General features: G+C 38.2%; 1 pseudogene; it reads left to right on the top strand.

Moving 5' to 3' along the window:
- The first annotated feature begins 2,218 nt into the window (after positions 1 to 2,218).
- LOC149208180 (DNA mismatch repair protein MSH5 pseudogene) lies at positions 2,219 to 8,061 on the top strand (annotated as a pseudogene).
- The last annotated feature ends 15,822 nt before the right edge of the window (positions 8,062 to 23,883 follow it).

Below are 23,883 nucleotides of genomic sequence, written 5' to 3'. Positions count from 1 at the left end.
AATTTTTCACCCACCTCATTGTAATAAACTTACATATGTATAAATATTGGACCAAATCAACTAGTTAAGTCTCATCACTCAATAAAGTTACTAAAATTACATCATGGAAGAATAGCATATCCTCAAAAGCAAGTTTTGATACAAGAAAAAAATGGCTTATTGTGAGTATCGGGTCCATTTGTTTTCTGCCTCCTACACCTTGTTTGGATGGTCTTTATAAATTTCTCATTCAATCTAATTTAGCACCTTATAAGTTATATCTTGTTTTATGTATTCTAGATTTATCTTGGTTCAGAATCTAGCTTTTATAACAAACATGCAAAATCTTTCCTAAACAATAAACCTCAAAACCTGGTATAATTTGTCACCATCTTGCATGGTAACTAGGTTAAAAGATAAATTTTTGAGTTTTATGAGTTAATAAAGAAATTATTAATCCTTTTTCCATTTTCTATATATCACCAAAAGCAAAATAGAAGTAGGGCATGTTACATCTATCTAACAAGAGATCCTATTAACCCTATCTCTATAATTAATTGCAGTTGAATCCTTTTGCTACTTAATATATATCACATAAAGTGAAAAAGGTTTAATCAAAGGAACTCCCCTCCCTAAATAAGGAACGGGGTAGCCAATTAATGGGAATTTTGCAGATGATTCCTCACATCCTGGAGGAACATGAATGAGAGGAAAATATGATGGACTGCCTTCAAACCTACCCATCTTCAGGATCATGAATTCAATGTGTCAAAACACAACCAAGTGTTCCAAATAATGTTTGTGAGACCACACTAGTTTGTTAGCTGATCAAATCTCATCTTGAATTCAACAGTGTCAAAGATGTAAATTCAGTGGTATCCCCTTCAACTTCGAGGCTTGACACAAGAATATTTTGAACATGTTCATTCATGGATTGGAAAAGTAATTCAAAAATCGTTGACCAAGGTAATAGCTAACATTACTAGATTTCAAATATGAACTAAGTTCTAGCTGCTACCACATCTACATTCATCATGTTGGGGTTCATCATCTAATGCATAACAACATCATGAGAAATCTCTCCAAAAATATCTAGGCTAATAAGGGAGGAGGCAAAGGATTCCATCGCATCAACAGGAACACCTATTGCATCTGAGGAGACATGAGGTATATGAATCATCAAAGCCTATATCTAAGGCTCAAGCCTTGTCTTTTTTTATTTCCTGTGGATTCCTTGAAGTTCAGAAACTGGTTTTTAGAACAAACATATCCAATATTTGTGCACAAGTACTTCACCTTGTTGACCACAATCTTAGAACATTCATTCATAAAGGCATTTTACAATTCTAAAAAATAGAGTCAATATATTGCAGTTATATGGGGGCATTTATATGAATTGGGGATTCTAAAAAACGTATTTAATAAAAATAGGGTTTTTTATTGGAAATATGTATTGGTAATGGGGTTCAATAGAAGACTTTTGGAAGAAGACTAATATGATAATAATATATTCCAAGGGAGGGCCGATTTTTCAGTGGTGATTATTCTCAGATTTGGCACCATATATCAGTGTTTCCGGGAGGATAGATTGGATATCAATCATCATATTCTAAAGCTGAGAAACATCATTAAAGGGTTCAGAATTTCTGAAGGAGGCTAACATTTTGTACCTTCTTTCTGAGTTTATACTAGTTTATACCAGTGGGCCGAGATTGGTCAAAAGTTGTCACCAAGTGAAGCTCTAGTTTCCTTGATCTTCCTATATTGTAATAGCTTTCTAAATTAAGCAATAAAATTAATGATTTCCTCTTATTTCCTCTTGTTGTAGTATTTCCCTTACTATGCACGCCAAGTGTTTGATGAAATTATTGCACTCTAACTGTTCGTAAAAAATTGTCAAAGAAAGTTTGTTTATGAAGGAAAAAATTGCATAATTTAGAATTGGTACATCACAATGGTATCAGAGCATGCTCCTGGCCAACTATGGAACTAGAACATATTGAAAAGGAATTCTGGAACTAGAATAAAAAGGTCTAAGGTAACTAGGAAGAAAAAAATGTTTCCAAATAAAAAATTTGAAGACTATAGCCAAGCCTTCATAAAGGTAACAGAACTCTTGGAAGCCTGGGTATCATCAAGGGTTGCCAAGAAGGGAAGAAGTAATGACAAACCTAAAGTTGATACAAGCAGGATTGAAGGCTTAGTACATTTAGTTGAGAAGATAGATAAGGATGAAGACATGGAAGCAATTGATTTCATAGAGGATCCAGATGCAGTTGAAGCTTTGACAAATCCTACAAAAGAGACAACACATATATTTGATGGCGATCGAGATATCAAGGACAAATTTGGAGGAATTTTCCTTGTTGAAGAAAAGTATAGGACAGACAAATTAGTTTCATTATTTTTTGACCAAAATCCTTCTACTCAATTTTTTGACAGCACAATTATAGTTTATGATCAAGGGAAGATATACACTTAAAATGTGAGGTTGCAGTCTCTCTGAGAATTTCTCAACTATGAAGGTGGGCCATTCTATAGACATTTTGGAGGCAAAGAAGCTAAAGTCCCATAATCCACAAGAGGTGGATCATTATACACAGACACTACAAATTTTCCCAATCCTGCAAGTTAAGTGGCTCGTGGTTTTCTAAAAAATGCAAGAAGTAAAATGATATGGTAGTATATGATATCAAAATAATGGAATAAACTCTGAAACCAACATACTGGAACCCATTCCTAAGTAATCAAAAAGACCTGATAGTCTAACAAAGTGCAATGGTTTATTGGAAATGAGCATTGTGAAAATGAGTGATGGCTATGTGAAACTTTAGAATATTAATCAAGAAGAAAGTGTTCTTCAGTTTCCACCAAGCTCTGTATTGGTTACTTGCATCCAGATCTATAGATTATAAAATATATTGTGACAATCTTCGAAAGATAAAAACACCATGGTACATTTTGGCACATCACAGGAAAACTGTGGATAATATCAAGTCTCTTGATTCAACCAACCTTGCCTCAGCTTTAATTGATGGTACACTCAAGCCTTGGAACCTGGAAACAAGTACAAAAAGTGTACATTGCAACCCTATTCTGACATATTCTGGGCATAAAATGAAAAGAACCTCATGGGGCTTTCTATTGCTGATATGTATAATTCTACTAGTTCAAAGTCAAATAAGGTGTTTGTCTATTATGAATATTTTTTAATACCAGTGGCATCTTACAAGTTTAACTATGTAGACCTAGTGAATTATCAAGAGGTATATGATGCCAATGAGTAGTTGGTTCTCTCTGTGTGCTAAAGTGGGCATACCCAAACTTTCATTGTGTCACCACTGTTAACATATGAAGGCCTTTATTACACTTCGTTTGTAAACCAAATTGGATGTAAGGTGAAAATAAGACTTCTTGCAGCTCACACAATTGTCAAGGCATATGCATAATGTTGCATGAAGAGAAAGTCTAACATTACAGAATATCAGGTATTTGTACCATTTTTTTCAAATGACCCAACCCTCCTTGAATAATGTTGGATTGGGCTTCTCCAAAATCATACACTTCTACATATGTGTGTGTTCTCAAAGGAATACAAGCTATTTCTAGATGGCACTCAATCAATAGCCATTGGATCAGTTGTGCTACCATATCTACATGAAGTCAAACCAATTATTCTTCAATCTAGTGTTTTGGATGTAGCTCCAATGAAGTTTGGGAATGGAAACCCTTACACCCAAAATACCAAAGAAATGAATTCACTGGATACTAACACATCTGGTTGGATCGTGGTTCAATTGGGAATACAAGATTTTAGTTTTCTTTGGGGCCTTGCAATACTGATTTTGTGTGAGCAATACCATGCAAAATCATTACCATCATCCAGCTCCTACATCTACATTATAAATGGAAAACTATCTCAAGACATCCATACAAATGTAGACTCTAGGTTGCTCTCAAAACAAGACTTTATGACAAAGAGATGTTTTCCTGCAAATTTTGTCTAGAGCTCTTGCAGATGCTTATATGGGCAGTCACTTTATCCTTATCAATCTTGGAACAAGTTCTCAAGTTTTATCTAGATGATTGTATAGAAAATGAAATCCTTTTATTTATTGCACTTGAAATTTGTATGTACTACAACATTTTTGGAAATGATAACTCTAATATTCCTAATCATGGTGATCTAATAACTACCTTTTAAAGAATTGTTGGAAGCCTTGAGTATTGGCTGGCTCACAAGTTGTTACTTTCAAAGGTCCCAAACAACAAGTTGAATCATGCTAAGCTTTTGAACAAGTGTTTGGAATTTTTAAATGAACAAGAGCATTTGGTGGTTTGTGCATGTGCTCATGAACAACTCAATTCCATGATGAAAACTGAAAGTGATGTGCAAGTTCATGTTGTTGGGGACCTTCTTGCTATGCTACAACAAGAGATGTTTGTCAACACTATTGAAATGAAGGAATATGACACCGCACCAATAAAATTTGACAGGGTTTCAGAGATCTCATTAAACAAATTTCTGAAAATTGATGTTATAGGTTATGATGCCTTACAAATTTTTCAAGTTGATAAGCATCCAAGCAGCATGGGCATTGGCAAAGCCAAGGAAGGATTTTTGTTATTTGGCATGTTTAACAAGTGTTTCATTGTCATGGGTTGACGTCTTTTAAGGACTTGATTCTTAAGGCCTATATTAGATCTCAACATTTTGAATGGTTGTTTCAACACTATACCACTGCTCCATCATTGTGACGAAATGATGTCATCCCTGCAAAACACTTTGAAATCTGTGAAAGATATTCCACATCTACTCAAGATTTTGGTGTCCAGGTTATCTATCAACATTGGATGATTGGACAACAATGTCAAAGAGTATGAGTTCCATTTTACATATAAGGAAAAAAATTTAAATTGGGATTTTAGAAACACAACATGACCATGAAGGGATGATCAATTTGAATATTGTAAGATAGGCTTTTACATGCATTACAATTTAGCTTTTCCATATCTATGAAGTTTGAACTGATAAATGGAGTCTTTGACTTTAATTAGAGCAATAGAAACAAATATAGAATGATGATTGCATCCCACATTTGTCTAGAGTTGATGAATTAAAGGAAATATACGAGGGCTTGCTTCAAGGGATTTTAGCACTTGAGCTAAAATGGCTCCCATGCAAAGCTAATAATACCAAACACGGGTCCATTGTCTATATACCTCAAATTGGTCATCAATTGTGCCTTTCTGGACTAAAAATTGACGATAGTGAATTGGAAAATCTTAAATACACAGAGTTTTCTTATCCAAGTGAAAAGGAACTTCAGGAAGCGTACTTTTATCATACTTCAAAGTCAAAAGTGTTAGATCTTCTTCTAGGATAAATCTATCATAAAATGTTAGATATGGAAAGACCCATAGTAAGAGATTTGGAATTGCAGCTTTAGCCTTTCTCAATGCATTTTCATATGACATCAAAGTTCGTTGGGGAGTTGGAATGCATGCTCTCATTGGCATTAGTTGCACATCAATACATGTATGTAAGGCCAATGCTCACTGGAGAGGATGTACCTGAGATATATAAAAAAAAAAACACTCATTTTCTGTTGGGAATAATGCCTTCTCCCTCTCAGAAACCCCTGCAAACATTGATAGCCTGATTGTACAGAATGTTGATGGCACTATTGTCCCTACGATCAAAAGGTCAATACATAAAAAATTGGAGACTAAGGAATCTAATCTATCCTAGACTGGTTTCCTCTATGTGCTAAAGAGGGTAGACCCAAACTTTGGTTGCATCACCAATGTTAACATCTGGAGGCCTCTATTACCCTTCATTTGTAAAACGGATTGGATGTAAGGTGAAAATCACACTTCTTGCAGCTCACACAGTTTTCAAGGCATATGCATATTGTTGCATGAAGAGTAGGCCTGACATTACAGAATATCAGGTATTTGTACCCTTTTTTCAAATGACCCAACCCTCCTTGAACAATGTTGTATTGGGCTTCACCAAAATCATACACTTCTACATACGTGTGTTCTCTCAAAGGAGTACAAGTTATTTCTGGATGGCACTCAATCAATAGCCATTGGATCAGTTGTTCTACCATATCTACATGAAGTCAAACCAATTATTCTTCAATCTAGCACTTTGGATGCAGCCCCAACTTAGTTTGGGCATGGAAACCCTTACACCCAAAATACCAAAGAAATGAATTCATTGGATACCAACACGTCTAGTTGCATCATGGTTCAATTGGGAATACAAGATTTTAGTTTTCTTTGGGGCCTTGCAATACTAATTTTGTGTGACCAATACCATGAAAAATCATTACCATCCTCCAACTCCTACATCTACATTATAAATGGAAAACTAGCTCAAGACATCCATACAAATGTAGACTCCAGGTTGCTCTCAAAACAAGACTTTTATGACAAAGAGATGCTTTCCTGCAAATTTTGTCTGGAGCTCTTGCAGATGCTTATATGGGAAGTCACTTTAGTCTTATCAATCTTGGAACAGGTTCTCAAGTTTTATCTGGATGATCGCATAAACAATGAAATCTTTTTATTTATTGCACCTGAATTTTTTATGTACTGCAACATTTTTGGAAATGATAACTCTGATATTCCTAATCATGGTGATCTAATAGCTACCTTTTCAATAATTTCTTGAAGCCTTGAGTATTGGTTGGCTCACAGGTTGTTATGTTCAAAGGTCCCAAACAACAAGTTGAAGCATGCTAAGCTTTTGAACAAGTGTTTGGAATTTTTGAATGAACAAGAGCATTTGGTGGTTTGTGAATGTGCTCATGAACAACTCAATTCCATGATGAACACTGAAAGTGATGTGCAAGTTCGTGTTGTTGGGGACCTTCTTGCTATGCTACAACAAGAGATGCTTGTCAACACTATTGAAATGAAGAAATATGACACCACACCAATAAAATTTGACAGGGTTTCATAGATCTCATTAAACAAATTTATGAAAATTGATGCTACAGGTTATGGTGCCTTGCAATTTTTTCAAGTTGATAAGCATCCAAGTAGCATGGGCATTGGCAAAGAAAAGGAAGGATTTTTGTTATTTGGCATGTTTAACAACTGTGTCATTGTCATGGGCTGACGTCTTTTAAGGACTTGATTCTTAAGGCCTATATTAGATCTCAACATTTTGAATGGTCATCTCAACACTATACCACTACTCCATCATTGTGACGAAATGATGTCATCCCCACACAACACTTTGAAATCTGTGAAAGATATTCCACATCTACTCGAGATTTTGGTGTTCAAGTTATCTGTCAACATTGGATGATTGGACAACAATGTCAAAGAGTATGAGTTCCATTTCACATACAAGGAAAATTTTTGAAATTGGGATTTTAGAAAGACAACATGAGCATGCAGGAATGTTCAATTTGAATATTGTAAGATAAGATTTTACATGCATTACAATTGAGCTTGTCCATATCTATGAAGTTTGAACTGATAAATGGAGTCTTTGACTTTAATCAAAGCAATAGAAACAAATATAGAATGATGATTGCATCTGACATTTGTCTAGAGTTGGATGAATTGAAGGAAATATACGAGGGCTTGCTTGAGGAGATTTCAGCACTTGAGCTAAAATTCCTCCCATGCCAAGCTAATAATCCCAAACACAGGTCCATTGTGTATATACCCCAAATTGGTTATCAATTGTGCCTTTCTGGACTAAAACTCGATGATAGTGAATTAGAAAATCTTAAAGACACAGAGTTTGCTTGTGCAGGTGAAAAGGATCATCAAGAAGTGTACTTTTATTGTACTTCAAAGACAAAAGAGTCAGATCTTCTTCTAGGAGACATCTATCATAAAATGTTAGATATGGAAAGAGCCATAATAAGAGATTTAGAATTGCAGCTTTAGCCTTTCTCAATGTGTTTGCATATGACATCAACGTTCATTGGGGAGCTAGACTACATGCTCTCGTTGGCATTAGTTGCACACTAGTACATGTATGTCAGGCCAGTGCTCACTACAGAGGATGCACTTGAGATAAAAAAAAAAAAGGAAAGCACTCATTTTCTGTAGGGAATAATGCTTTCTCCCTCTCAGAAACCCCTGCAAGCGTTGGCAGCCTGCCTGCATAGAATGTTGATGGCACTATTGTCCCTATGATCAGAAGGTCAATACATCAAAAATTGGAGACTAAGGAATCTAATTTATCCTGGACTAGTTTCCTCTGTGTGCTAAAGAGGGTAGACTCAAACTTTGGTTGCATCACCATTGTTAACATCTGGAGGCCTCTATTACCCTTCATTTGTAAAACAGATTGGATGTAAGGTGAAAATAAGACTTCTTGCACCTCACCCAGTTGTCAAGGCATATGCATATTGTTGCATGAAGGGCAGGCCTGACATTACAGAATATCAGGCATTTGTACCATTTTTGTCAAATGACCCAACCCGCCTTGAACAATGTTGAATTGGGCTTCTCCAAAATCATACACTTCTACATATGTGTGTGCTCTCAAAGGAGTACAAGGTATTTCTGGATGGCACTCAATCAATAGCCATTGGATCAATTGTTCTACCATGTCTACATGAAGTCAGACCAATTATTCTTCAATCTAGCACTTTGGATACAACCCCAACGAAGTTTGGGCATTGAAACACTTACACCCAAAATACCAAAGAAATGAATTCACTGGATACCAACATGTCTGGTTGCATTTTAGTTTTCTTTGGGGCCTTGCAATATTGATTTTCTGTGAGAAATATCATGCAAAATCATTACCATCCTCCAACTCCTGCATCTACATTGTAAATGGGAAATTAGCTCAAGACGTCCATGCAAATGTAGACTCCAGGATGCTCTCAAAACAAGACTTTTATGACAAAGAGATGTTTTCCTGCAAATTTTGTCTAGAGCTCTTGCAGATGCTTATATGGGCAGGTCACTTTAGTCTTATCAATCTTGGAACAGGTTCTCAAGTTTTCTCTGGATGATCACATAAACAATGAAATCTTTTTATTTATTGCACCTGAACTTTGTATGTACTGCAAAATTTTTGGAAATGATAACTCTGATATTATGGTGATCTAATAGCTACCTTTTTAGGAATTGTTGGAAGCCTTGAGTATTGGTTGGCTCACAGGTTGTTACTTTCAAAGGTCCCAAACAACAGGTGGAAGCATGTTAAGCATTTGAACAAGTGTTTGGAATTTTTTAATGAACAAGAGCATTTGGTGGTTTGTGCATGTGCTCATGAACATCTCAATTCCATGATGAACACTAAAAGTGATGTGCAAGTTCGTGCTGTCGGGGAACTTCTTGCTAGGCTACAACAATAGATGCTTGTCAACACTATTGAAATGAAGTAATATGACATTGCACCAATCAAATTTGACAGGGTTTCAGAGATCTCATTAAAAAAAAATTCTGAAAGTTGATGCTACAGGTTGCGAAGCCTTGAAATTTTTTTAGGTTGATAAGCATCCAAGCAGCATGGGCATTGGCAAAGCAAAGGAAGGATTTTTGTAATTTGGCATGTTTAATAATTGTGTCACTGTCGTCGGCTGATGTCTTTTAAGGACTTGGTGCTTAAGGCCTATATTATATCTAAACATTTTGAATGGTCACCTCAACACTATACCATTGCATCATCACTGTGATGAAATGATGCTAGCCCTACACAACACTTTGAAAAATGTGAAAGATATTCCACATCTACTCAAGATTTCAGTGTTCAGGTTATCTATCAACATTGGATGATTGGACAACAATGTCAAAGAGTATGAGGTCCATTTTACATACAAGGAAAATTTTTGAAATTGGGATTTTAGAAAGATAGTACGAGCATGCAGGAATGTTCAATTTGAATATTGTAAGATAGAATTTTACATGCATTACAATTGAGATTGTCCATATCTATGAAGTTTGAACTAATAAAGGGAGTCTTTGACTTTAATCAAAGCAATAGAAACAAATACAGAATGATGATTGCATCCAGGATTTGTCTAGAGTTGGATGAATTGAAGGAAATATACGAGGGCTTGCTTGAGGAGATTTTAGCACTTGAGCTAAAATTCCTCCCATGCCAAGCTAATAATCCTAAACACAGGTCCATTGTGTATATACCTCAAATTGGTTATCAATTGTGCCTTTCTGGACTAAAACTCAACAATAGTGAATTGGAAAATCTTAAAGACACGGAGTTTGCTTATGCAAGTGAAAAGGAACATCAGGAAGTGTACTTTTATTGTACTTCAAAGACAAAAGAGTTGGATCTTCTTCTAGGAGACATCTATCATAAAATGTTAGATATGGAAAGACTCATAATAAGATATTTGGAATTGCAGCTTTAGCCTTTCTCAATGCATTTGCATATGACATCAAAGTTCATTGGGGAGCTAGACTACATGCTCTTGTTGGCATTAGTTGCAAACTAGTACATGTATGTCAGGCCAGTGCTCACTACAGAGGATGCACTTGAGATAAAAAAAGGAAATCTCTCATTTTTTGTAGGGAATAATGCCTTCTCCCTCTCAGAAACCCCTACAAGCATTGACAGCCTGCCTGTACAGAATGTTGATGGCGCTATTGTCCCTGTGATTAAAAGGTCAATACAGAAAAAATTGGAGACTAAGGAATCTAATCTATCCTAGATTGGTTATGTCTAGATTGCATGGCAACAAAGGAAGTGGAAGATGTCAAACATAATGTCACATAGGAAGATGTCACACATAATGTGAGGGTGCCAAAAGCATATGTCTGAATTAATGGCAACTTGGACTTAATGATGATCATCCATATATTCTCAATCAAATAAGCCTAGATTATTTATGCCCTGGTAGACTTTCATGTGCTATACTACAAAAATACTTTCTATCAAGACAGTATCGATGCCTATATCTACTCAATCTTGAGAAGAGTCCTAGAAATCCACAATAAAAGAGGTTGTGGCTCCAAAACTTTACATGTTGGCTAAGTCCTCACAATATATGTGGAGTCTTTTGTAATACAAAAGTTGATTCAAAACTTGTTCCCATAGTAAATCTGGTCAATTGTATTTGTTAGACTAGTTACTTTGCAATGCATTTATAGTAGCTTTTCATTTACACATTAATTATTGTGTCATGCCATTTCCCAGTTTCCTAGAAATTTGTAAGTGGCATTTTTAAACATGTACCATTTCCCAATACCAAATGCACTTTTTGATTCCCAGTGGCAAGAATCACATTAAGTGGCAATGTTTTGTTGTTGAATTGTGTTTGTATGGTGAAGCGTGGACCTTAAAAGCGTATATATGGTAGTTGTCCATTCTTCCCAACCCAAATTGTCCTGCAATGATATTGTACCACCACTTGATTCTATAAAGAAGTTGCAATCAATCCTATACCACAAATATGACACCATAGTTCATGGTTTTACGACTCATATTCTAACTAAAATTATATCAAATGATAGAACACAGTCATAGGTTGAAGTACTTTGTCCACTTAAAAAGCATCTGATACTAGCCAACAGGATGGAAATTCACTAGTGAGGTCGATGGAATGCTATGCCACCACCATTGTTCCATTCCTTTAATGCTCTCAATAAATTCCTATCTGATTTGTTGGAGAAGGGCCATTTCACAGGAAAGGGGCAAGCAAAATTTAGGAAAGATTATCAGACCATTTTGCACATATCTTGGTCTTCACTCTCAAAAAGGACTTCCATTTTTTTTACTAGCATAACTTCCCATTACCTCAAAGGAAAACACTCTAATTACTAAATGAGAGTTACAAAAATACTCGGACACATTAGAGGACAAATCATACTAAAAGACATGTACCTACAGAAGTTGGTTCTTTAAATAGAGAAAAAGTTCCTTCCATATTTTCGACAAATAATGTAACTTCCCACTACCTAGAGAGACAATACTCTAATTACTAAATGGAAGTTACAAAATCACTTGGACACATTAGAGGATAAAACATATAAAAATACATGTCCCTATGAAAGGAGATAGTAATGGGCCCAAAAATTTCTTATAATCTAGATTAAAACACCCATGATCTTCTCCCTACTCAGTGAAATTGTCTCAACTTTTGAATAAACAATTTTCACCATATTTACAGACCATAAAAAGTCATAAAAAAATTTGAATCTCCTTCTGATGTAATTGGATTGATACAGATAGTAGAGATACCGTCCTTCCAAATTGTGAATTGGCCTTTACTGGTTGTTGAAGGAGAACAATGATATGCTACCAGTGGTCCTCGCTTGTTCTATTGAAGAGGAGATGTCATCCATATAAGTTATTGCATGATTAGTCAAAATCACAGCTATATTTCATCTTTTGGACAGTTGGTCAACACAATTTATAATTGTAATGATTTCAAGATGTACAATTTTCTAAACTATTTCAATGTCCTCTAAAAGGAGGTAACAAAATAACCTACTTTTTTACTTTATTTTATCGAGCAAAGTATAAGAGATGAAGGAGGCTTTCTAGTCGTACAAGTATTCATAGAATCATTACTCCACTCTTTTTATCTCCAATCTCGCTATTCTCTCATTGATACTCCTGAGCTTTAGAAGCAACTGGTTTTAATTGACCTCAATAATCCTTTGATCTTATAGAAACCATGTAGTAAATCTTTTCTTCTTTCAATATGCAGGCTTTTGAACATGTATAATTAAAATTTTCAAGATGGTTTTGTCCTCTTTGAGGTAATATGGCAAGTTTTTGACCCTAGGGGCCATGGTAGCTCACATCAATAAAATCATTTGTTGGTCACCCCATAGAGGGAAACAACACCTCTTCTCTCTTGAATAAGAATGTAAACCTGCCAACCTTCTGCACAGCTCTAAGAACCATACAAAATTCAATGAATCTATCATCCAAAATAACAAAAAGTGTCTGGACGATGTTGAAATAGCATATTGATGTTTCTTTGACTTTTGCCTTATAGATATCTGAGTAGAAGACACATCAAAGTAGATCTCTCTAGACCTAAGTAGACTGATCCATCTCTGTTGAGCCTTCAGAGACTACTCCTAAGTACAGGAAGACATGAATAGAGGAAACTGAGGAGAAAGAGCATATGTAGATTTCAAAAAGGTTACAACCTTCATCCATCTGTCATGGCCAAGACCAACCATGCTTACATGACAATAAGGCACTTTCTAATGCATGTCAGGGAGATGAAATTGATGTGATCAGTTCCAGATGCCAAGGGAAGGGCAGGGACATTAATGTTAAGATTGTCCCTCAAAGAAAGGTGGAGTTGGAAGGATCAATGACATGCAAGGTACAAATACTATAGAGGATGTGGCATGGTACATCATGGTCGGTGAAAATGCATTGAAAGAAAATGAACATGGCTAGAGAGGTAGTTTCATATTGCACAATGGGATAATCTGGCAGTGAAGTGCCCTCCTAGAAAATGGTATACATAGGAATAGACTGTAGTTGAGGGATTCCTTGCATCATGAGAATATCTAAGTGTGTTGGTAATGGGAGTAGTCTAGTTTACGGGATGTTTAACCATATCTGGACACCCATTTGGCTACACTGAATACCCTGGTGATGTCATGTTAAATGGGTATGCACAGGGTATCATAGATGGGTATGAACACAAGGACTTTATGCTAAACAGGGGTCCAATTTTCATCATTTTAAGGGAAAATGAAGTGAAAAATCACTTAGTCTATATAAATTCGATTGCACATTAATAGAAATCATCAGGCATCCAATGGAGTTTTACATATTGGTTTAACACCAACTAAAATTATGACAAATGGATAAAATCTCCAAATATGTGTAGGGTTCATGTATTGCTTCTTTCACAATAATCATGTTTCTCTACAAAGGTGACTGCCTCAAAGTACTCACAAAATAATGTGTTGCAACTTGTAGCATTTTCTCCAAGAGAATTCACCATCATTGTTACAATTGCTAGCCCTATACCCCATAACCCATCACACTGTCTATCTTTATGCAACATAGAGAATGGACCCTCTCTGTCTCTAGAGCCTAATGAAAGTTCATCCCATAGGAAGTGACTAAATGTTGACAAGCTTGAAAAAATCCCAGCAGACTGCAGCATCTCAGCACCTCCTCTAACACATGCTAAAGATAAACAAAAATTCAAGATTACAGGAGTTGAATCTCTCCAACTATCATGTCGAAGCTGACTAATTACACATTGTGTGGGAAAATTCTTTTGAAAAACAGGCATCTAGGTATTAGGTGCCAGGAAACCTTTTAAGAGCATATCAATTAGAACTAAAGATAGGTTTGTAACATTGTTTTTTCAACACAACTGCAAAGAACATGCAGAAATCCCAAACTCATAAGAGAAACATCAGAAAGGACATCTCCCACATTCTTCCTATCTGTCTTTGATTCTCCATTTTCTTGGTACTTTTTATGTTGAGAATGAATAAGCTCTAATAATGTTAGAAGCACTTCTAGGAGACATCTAAGCATTGTTTCAAATCCATCTGGAATAAATGGCTTGATATCCATCAATGATCTTAAACTTGTGATCACTGTTTTGATCTCCTTTGCATAGAGTGTCCAAGTTTGCATCCTATTTTTTGTTGATATTATACAGCTGGACATCCATCTCACAGAAATAAGCAAAAGTTGGGCCTATTTTAAGAGAAAATTTAGCATGTAATTTGTTGGATCGCAGGGCCTAACAACTGCATTGATGCCGATAGATAATTGAAAAGATCTTCAACACACAACCCTATTGATTCTTCTAACAAGGCTGCATTTAGGTTTGTTTATCCCAACTTTGTCCCCTATTCAGCAAGACACAATATGAGGTCCTATAAATAGAAGGATAAGCACCAAAATAGACTGATCCAGAAATGTTATACCAGAAACAAGGAATGTAGGTATAGTCTAGAGACATAACAAGCATAGAAACTATTTTGGATAAGTATGATAGTTCTCAAGCATGAATGAACTTACAAAATTTTTGTCGAATATTGACAAGGCTAACATATTCATCCACGTTTTTAATGCATTCAACTGCAAATCTGCAACACAAGAGGCCTTGTTTACACAACTTAAGATTTTCAATGCCTTTTCTTCTGCAGTTGTGAATCTTTTGTCATCAAAGTGAAACCACCACCCTATACCCAATTCTGTTTCAAGAGATTTGGTATCATAAATATACTTATCTTCACACAATGGATGGAGCTCCTTTAAATAGAACTGTTTATCAGTTTGCAAAATTTGATATATCTCCAACTTTATGAGGTACTTTGAAACTCTCTGAAAGGAACCTAGGGAATTTTTCGACCTTCTAACTCTCCTTGAAGATGATAATACAAATTATTTACAATCAAAGCATGAAGTTCCATACCGTAGATGCCAATCAAATCAAAATTACAAGAAGACTATCAATTTCAATAGTACATTTTCATGCACATAAAACTTAAAAATATAGCATCTTAGCTAAAGGATACAATCAGCCATTAGTGGAGGAACTCCTTTATGGGAGTAATTGTGAAGACATTTCAATTAAACATTAATACCCATGAATTTAATGGAAATTGTTACATTTATGTTTTACTTAAAAAACATGATTTACTTCTTAGTCTATATATCGTTTCTATAATTTAATAATAAAAAATTGTGTATCTGTGTGTCCTCTGTATTCTGTTTCGGGGGATCTATGTGTCTTTGTCATACAATGCGATACCCATGTCAGGTAGCTTTGGTAGGGAAGGGAGCTTGCTGGCCATAACTCTTCCTGACTCTGTAGCTCCAAAAAAGGAAAGAAGGTTCGCAAGACGACAAAGAAGGTGATTAGAGAAGCAGGTGAACTTTTTCTCAATTCGGGACAAATGGGGAAACTAATGGATTATTTCCCTGGATCCATCCAACCATCTCAATGAAAATCATCTTGGAACATTTGGGGCTGCAATAGTGTTGTGGGGAAAAGTATCCGACTCGGATGACCCTATCCCTACTCTAAAGGTGACAGTCTTTAGCAACAACTGAAAGTAAAGCTTTAATGTTTTCCTTTATGAAAGTACAGAGAGAAGGAAGAAAAGATTAACCAACCGGTGTCTTTCACTTTTGTCGATCCTTATCCTCTCTCTTTGTCTCTTGTTCCCAGCTCCTTGCTCCCTTTGCCGGTCCAGCTACACACAGATCCTGCACAACAGAGAGAAGAAGACTACAAGATACATGTACTCATAACTGATGCATGGATTAGAGTGAATCAAATATACAAGTAAATACAATACATCAATGCAATACAAGTATATAGGAGAACATTCAAAGCTTTATTGATAAAAGTAACAGGGTTCTGAGAAGGTTACAACCATCAATGGCTCCAATCCAGCAGCACCTCCCCAGCAGCAAGAAGTCTCCTCTTCACCTCTATAAAAACAATCACCCAATAGCTCTAACTATAAACCAACAGCACTTCCTTGCTTTGCACAAAATTCCAGCCTCCCTAGACCTCATGAGAGAGCTCTATATATAGGAGATTTGGAGAAAGGATGAGTCAGCTTGAGGCTGGCATAAAGCTGACTAGTGTCCTCTCCCACTTTAGTTAAACTTCAGTTCTTGAGTCCACTTGGAGATCCTTGCTTACACATGGAGATCAAGTACCTCTTACTCATCACAGGGCGAATTCCTTGAACCAAGTGTCAGTTTGGAAGCTTCCTGGGCAGTTGGCACCTTGCAGAATGACTGTGCCACTTGGCCAATCTCGCCCAGCGCAGGTAGCCTTCATTGGTTTTGACTTTCAGCGCAGGTACAAGGAGGAGCAGTTGACATTCAGCGCAGTTGCTCAGTGGAGCAGCTGACATGATCCAAAAATAGCCTGTTTTGAGTGTTTTTCAGGTGGAGAACTGATGGGAAGTGCTGTGGTTTGCTGACCTTGTTCTTCTAGGGGTAAGAACAACATGTTTAGGGACTGAGGATCCCTGTAATTATTGACATTTCATGCTCCATGCTGCGAGGCACAAAAGTGTCTATAACAGTTGCCCCCTAAAGTATGAGGCCGTTTATCGGGTGAAATGCTTTATCTAGAGGGTCCGAAGTTCATTCCAGTGCTGAGGAGGCGCCCTGTAATACAATACAATACAATACATTTATCTTTCATTCTGTTTTCATGATCTAGCTGAGGCGGGCATTCCCATGCTCAGCTTTATAAATACATTTTGGTACATAGAACAGACGATCGTCTGATGGTAGACTGATAATTCTCTGCTGAAATTATCATCCTTTGAGTAGGATGATCATCTGCTGCAATGATGTACATGACAAATGCTTTTATATTTCCTGAATATGTATCGCAGCCCAGATGAAATGAAACTAGATCCGGGGTCTTCAAACTCGTTCGATCTTCACTCTAAGCACAAGTCGATCCATGTGAGAATTTCGCTGAAGTCGAACATGGAAAGACATCGCTTGATTACCGGTCAATGATGAAAACCGTTAACAAGCGCGAGAGGAATCACCGATAATGATAATGACCCTCAAGGTACCACAGTACAATTCACGTGGTGTGAATAAAGGACTTGGCGTCGAACGCCACGCAAAATCTTCTGGTTGAAGGTCATTGATGTATACCTGTCGCCGGAAGTGAGAAACTTTCCATTGAGGCATGCAAGCTTCAAAGTACTGATGGGGTTGTTCCTAGATCAACTCCTTGGATAATGAGTTGAAGTCGACAAGAAGCGATCCGTCAAAGGAGGGCCTTAATGAATCCCACATCAATGACACGGAACGGAGCTAATGATTTTAGTGGAGGTGAAAACAAACTGTGACATATGATTCAGGGTGGTGATCATGAATGGATGAAGGATAATGTATGGCAGTGGATGGGACACGGTTGACACTTTCAGAATGACCTCTCTTGAACATATAACGACACTGATGCGATGGATCGGTAGCATTACCCCAAAATGTGGATGGTTTGGCGAAGACCATGGTGATGAGACCGGTGAATGAAACAACCCAACCCGATGTGGTACGGAAGAAAAGTGTCATGTTCAAGAGCGACTCGCTACCGTTAAGCTTTGATGTTCTCCCAATTTTTCCCTAGTCATTTCTGACCAGTACCTCTTTATTTTTGTCAAGCTTGAGGAGGATAACATATGCTTGTTCTATAACCTGCCCTTCGGGCAAGCCCATCGCTATGATTTAACGAGCTTAGCGATAGGGAAACTCGTTCTCGTCTAAAGACAAGTTTGTCGCTATTTAACGAATTTAACGAGTCTAACGACAAGGATAACTCGGTCCTTTTCATTTTTAGAGAGTCTGAAAAGGTACATAAAGTCAACTCCAAAATTCCTTTTTCGTCATCTAATCCCTTAAGTCCGAAAAAGTATAAAACAATACAGAAGGGATGAATTTTCGATTGCTTTAACGAGCCGAACAAAACAAGCGCTCGATCTTTTTGTGCAATAATCCCTCAGGTCCAAAAAGATTAAAATCTAGAGGAGGGATAGCTCTTCCGGTCGCTTTAACGAGCTGGAAGGCCAGAACTCGGCAAAATTTTCATATTTTACGAGTCAGTGAAAAGAGCTCAAAGAAGACTCGTCTTTTGAGGAACGAGTGATAAACAGGGATAGCAACTAATTCCAGGTACAAGTTGGAATATTCCAATCACGGCAGTGTCACAAGGATGGCTAAGTGAAATCACTCTTCGCAGATGTTCCTCAAAAAAGGGTAAACACACAAATGGAAGTGAATGATCGGCCAAATGACGGTGGAGGTGACGGTGCACAAACACGACCAAGGCTTTTATGGCTGATGAATTTACGATCTCAGAAGGGTATTTACCGGTTCATTTTTTCTGAATGAGCTTGAACTCTAAAGGAAAGCCTGCTCATAAACTTATGTTTATTTTTTAACGAGCATGAACTATGCGCTAAAACTGCTCGGATCTTGCGTTTATTTTTTAACGAGCACGAACTATGTGCTAAAACTGCTCGATATACCAGTCATAGAATAAGAACGCCTCCTGTGAGATAGCTATTTTTTAAGGAGCTTTATCTCACGAAGCTATGCTCCAATTTGGCAAGTTTTTACCTTTGCCCCACAGACTTTCTTCATGCAAGGTCGGAAACGGCTAATCCTATGAGTTTAAAGGGTTAGACCTACAGGTTTAAAGGGAGGACCTAAAAATTTAAAAAAATAAATAGTCGTCCCTCGCTCACATTCCAAAAGTTTGCATGCCCCCAGGTATAGGATAGAATTTCGAGGCTGCCCCTCCTCTCCCCTACCTCTGCTTTTCTTTGGGTGTTCACAGCTACCTGTCATCTTGTCAATCTAATGTTAACGATGCTAGTCTTCTCGTTATTTTAAGGGGTCTTACGCGGTACTCAGGCTTCCCGTCGGCCCGACTTTTAACGAACAGCTATTTGTGACAAGAGAAGAACACTACTCAAAGACAAAACAATGGTATTATTGAGGGAGGCTTGCCTCTTTCTTATTATCCGAAGAGGGTTCTATTTGCTGCCGCAAATCAATCTCTTTCTTCGGCGATGTCTATCATCAGGTTACTAAAGATGGCGACCACCTGTTGCAGCAATAGAATCTCTTTCTTTGGAGGCTGCCCCTACTTATCCTTCAAAACATATGTTTTAATGGGTGAGGCTTGTCTTCAAAGATGGTTACTACTTGCTACCGCAAATGGTCCCCTTCCTTGGTATCCTGATTATCTAGACAGGGGGAGCGAGAAGCTGATTATCTCACTCGCATAACTTTGACAAAAAAATATTATTCTAGAACAACCCCTCTTCCATCGCCGGACGGGGTACGGACTAGTCCATTCTTCTGCGGAAATTCTTCCTTATACCCAGGGTTTCTTCTGCCCGAAGCAGACTAGGGTGCATGCCCCTGGGTTCCAGTCTTTCTTTCCGAATCACTCGCACTCATCGGGAAGGAGGACTGGGGGTGGAGGCGAATCTTGAGTGAACAGACCATTTAGGATTGGTATTTGACTATTTGCGATGCGAGATCCCGGAAATGAAAGTTGGTCTACGAGCTTGACCATCCTTCCTTCATGTGGAAAACACATTACTCTAAAGAGTGAGGAGACTATCGCTCCCATGCAATAAATATAGTCACGTCCAAGGAGTAGGTTATAATCCAAGGGTCCCTGGACGACCATCACATTTAAATTGACGGTCTTCCCTTTCAATGTAACAGGTACATTGGGGAGGATTCCTAATGGTCGACTGGTTCCTTTATCAAAACCTGAGAGATTTCTTAACTCAGGTAAAAGCGCTGGGGAACCCAGTGCTTTCCAAGTAATAGAGGAAAGGATACTCACAGACGCCCCTTCATCAATGATAGTACCAGCCATAATCATTCTATAGATCTGGATAATGATTCTGAATGGTATACTGGCTGGTAACCGGGGTCTGCCTAGTTGATTCCAATCAAAGGATACAACCAGGTTGCTTGGTGGTGGGACCGAATATACGGCCGGGTATGACCCTGATGATGTTCCTTCCTGTGATAAAGGAATGGGCACATTGCCCTGACGCTCATCAGAGTCGGTGCTGATGAAAAGAACCTGGATGGTGTCATCCTTATTCTCTTCAGTGAGGGTGTCGCATGAAGCTGACTCTTCGGCGACGGTGTCATTTGAAGACGGGTCTTCAATGACGGAGTCATTGGACGATGAAACCTCTGAAGGAAGAACCGGGTCAGCTGCCGTTTCGACCTTTAGACTTTCGTCTGGTCTGGATTCAGTAGGTTCATTCTCAATGACCGACACTTCAGCTGACCACTTGAGCGGGTCAACTGGATTTTCAACTATCGAGGGATTAGGCGCGAGTTTTTGGTATCCAGGAGGAAGTCGCAACGGTGAAACCGGGCGATCTTCCAAAACTCTCTTTGCCTCATCTAAGAATGGACATTTGTGGATGGCTTGATTGCCTTCACACAATAGACAGGGTGATCTTGGTCCCCTTCTTCGTCCTTCACTCTCGTTAGTTGACGGACTGCAATCAACATGACAACCAGAGGTTGATGCTACCGGATTGTGCAACCTTGGGGACCAGTCCCTTAGTATCCGGGGAATACAAGGACAATCACGATGGAAGTGGATCCCTTTGCAAATGACACATGGCGATTTAGGCCCGGTCGGTGCAGTGTGTGGGTTTTTGTCAGCTTTCTTCTGCTTGCCCCCAGTCGCCTTCGCCAAAGGCTCCTTCTACTTCTTTTCTCTCTTCTTCTTTTCCTTCTTCTCTTTGGGAGGCTGACTCTTGCCAGCTCTACCTTGCGAAGATCAAGGATCAGAGGAAGTATCGTAAGAAGTGGAAGGCTGGTGGGTAGTTCTAGATTGTTCTGACTGTTGATTCGACTGCTCAGGATTAGTGGCGATCTGGACTACATTAGTTGAAAAGAGCCATACAGGTAGGCCGATTGTCAATCCTGGAAGTGACAATGTTGCCATATGAGGCGCACCAACATCTCCCCAAGAGGAGAAGGGATTTGGACTTCCGCCAAGGTTACTTCCTTGGTTGGTGGGCTCCATACTTTTCAACTGAAAGATCAACGTGGGAATAACAGGTGATTATGTTCCGCTTAAAATAAATTTTATTAACGACGCTTTTAGACACAAACTTGCTTTTTCATGTTTTAAGAGTCGAGAAAAAGCTAAAGATGACTCTAGTCGACTTCGATGTATTAACGAGCCCGAAGTGACAAATTCTCGGTTGGACTTTTTCAGTTATAGAGTTTGAAAAAGGCCAAAAGAAACTGCTCTGGAGATCTAGGCAGAGGGTGTGCCAAACCTTTCGCGAAACCACAGAATACGTTTTACGGTACGGGTGGTCGATCTTCGTGAATGCTGTGTTCACTGCATCGCGATCAGTAGGGCGGCCGACACGGCTTCCTAAGGATAAAGGATAAATGCCTATAGGGGTCTCCCAATATACGCGACGGTACGCGGGAGCACAAGTCCGTATTAGTGCTATCGTCCCTCAGGAGGAATCACCCACCTTCGTAGAGATCGACAGTCACTACGTTTAACGACGCCGGAACACGTCTCTACCTAGACCTCTATATGTTTGCGTTATGTTACAAAGCGTTGTTATGTAAATTGGATTTATTTTAATGTTGATCTTGCTTAGCAGTTTGCCTTTAAGGATCACCACGAGATGTATATATACAACTTCCTAAATGCAATCTAAGATGAGAAGCAAAACTTTTCAATCTTTCAACTTTGAAAACCTTAATCTACTGAGGGAAAAGAAAGACACAACTTTTCGCACAGATCATAGAACACACACTAAAATGAAAATTTTCCTAACTCGTCAAGCACACAGTCAAATGCAAATATGCACAATGCATGTATTTCTTTTCATTATCCTTAATGCTAATGTAAGACAGAAAGGAAAACTGTTGTATGACTTTTGAATCTAATTTCAAGCGAAAAATAAACAAGCTTGTCCAAAATCAAAAGACACCTTAAGATCGACTTGTTTAGACACTGGAAATGTATAGATTCAAACCATAAAATGAAAAACAAACAAACTCAAACAGCCATGAACAGTAATAAAACTAGCTCTTAAGATCACAAAGACACTTTTACAGTTCAGGATCTAAGAGGTCACCGCTATACTGGTTCGCTTTTCACAATGGGAAACTGTAACTGAAGCAAGAAATACTGAAAGAACACTCACAATTTCATCACACAACTGAGGCGGAATAATGTCAAGGAAAGTTGGTTTACAGCAAGTACAATGACCAGCAATCAGCAGCAAAAATCAGTGAAAACAGGGCTAAGACACAGTGGGAAACCTCAGGAAGACATAGCCTAACTGGGTCAGCGCAGGCTCTGGTCTGTCAAATTGACTCTCAGCGCAGTTCCCGAAGGGAGTACCTGCGCTGAAATGCAGACTGCCTGTGGACAGCCTGCACTGAGACACGAGAGTTGCGTTTACAAGGATTTCCGGGTCATAAAAAGCTCAAAAATGCACTGTTTTTGCTGAAATAAAAAGCTATAGGTCAAGTACAGGCTAAGGGATGATCAAGAGGATGAAAAGCTATCACAAAGAGTACAAGAGTCTTTTGTAGATCAGCTCTTCAAATCATGAATCTGCTCAGAAAATGAGCAAGAGTAGCAGCCCCTCTACTTCGCTTTTGATATAGTCAAAAGCTTTTCGATTTGGTACTCTTTTCTTCAGGAAATGAATAGCAAAGATACTACAAACACCAACAAGATACTAGGCTCCCCAGCGGAGTCGCCAGTTTGTTGTGGGGAAAAGTATCCGACTCGGATGACCCTATCCCTACTCTAAAGGTGACAGTCTTTAGCAACAACTGAAAGTAAAGCTTTAATGTTTTCCTTTATGAAAGTACAGAGAGAAGGAAGAAAAGATTAACCAACCGGTGTCTTTCGCTTTTGTCGATCCTTATCCTCTCTCTTTGTCTCTTGTTCCCAGCTCCTTGCTCCCTTTGCCGGTCCAGCTACACACAGATCCTGCACAACAGAGAGAAGAAGACTACAAGATACATGTACTCATAACTGATGCATGGATTAGAGTGAATCAAATATACAAGTAAATACAATACATCAATGCAATACAAGTATATAGGAGAACATTCAAAGCTTTATTGATAAAAGTAACAGGGTTCTGAGAAGGTTACAACCATCAATGGCTCCAATCCAACAGCACCTCCCCAGCAGCAAGAAGTCTCCTCTTCACCTCTATAAAAACAATCACCCAATAGCTCTAACTGTAAACCAACAGCACTTCCTTGCTTTGCACAAAATTCCAGCCTCCCTAGACCTCATGAGAGAGCTCTATATATAGGAGATTTGGAGAAAGGATGAGTCAGCTTGAGGCTGGCATAAAGCTGACTAGTGTCCTCTCCCACTTTAGTTAAACTTCAGTTCTTGAGTCCACTTGGAGATCCTTGCTTAC

The sequence above is a fragment of the Pinus tabuliformis genome, chromosome 1_2 (genome assembly GCF_031772625.1).
Source record: "Pinus tabuliformis cultivar Carrire ecotype Pingquan chromosome 1_2, CPIR1, whole genome shotgun sequence".
Taxonomy (NCBI): domain Eukaryota; kingdom Viridiplantae; phylum Streptophyta; class Pinopsida; order Pinales; family Pinaceae; genus Pinus; species Pinus tabuliformis.
Note: the sequence above shows the minus strand (reverse complement) of the source record. Positions and strands in the feature narration are given on the sequence as shown.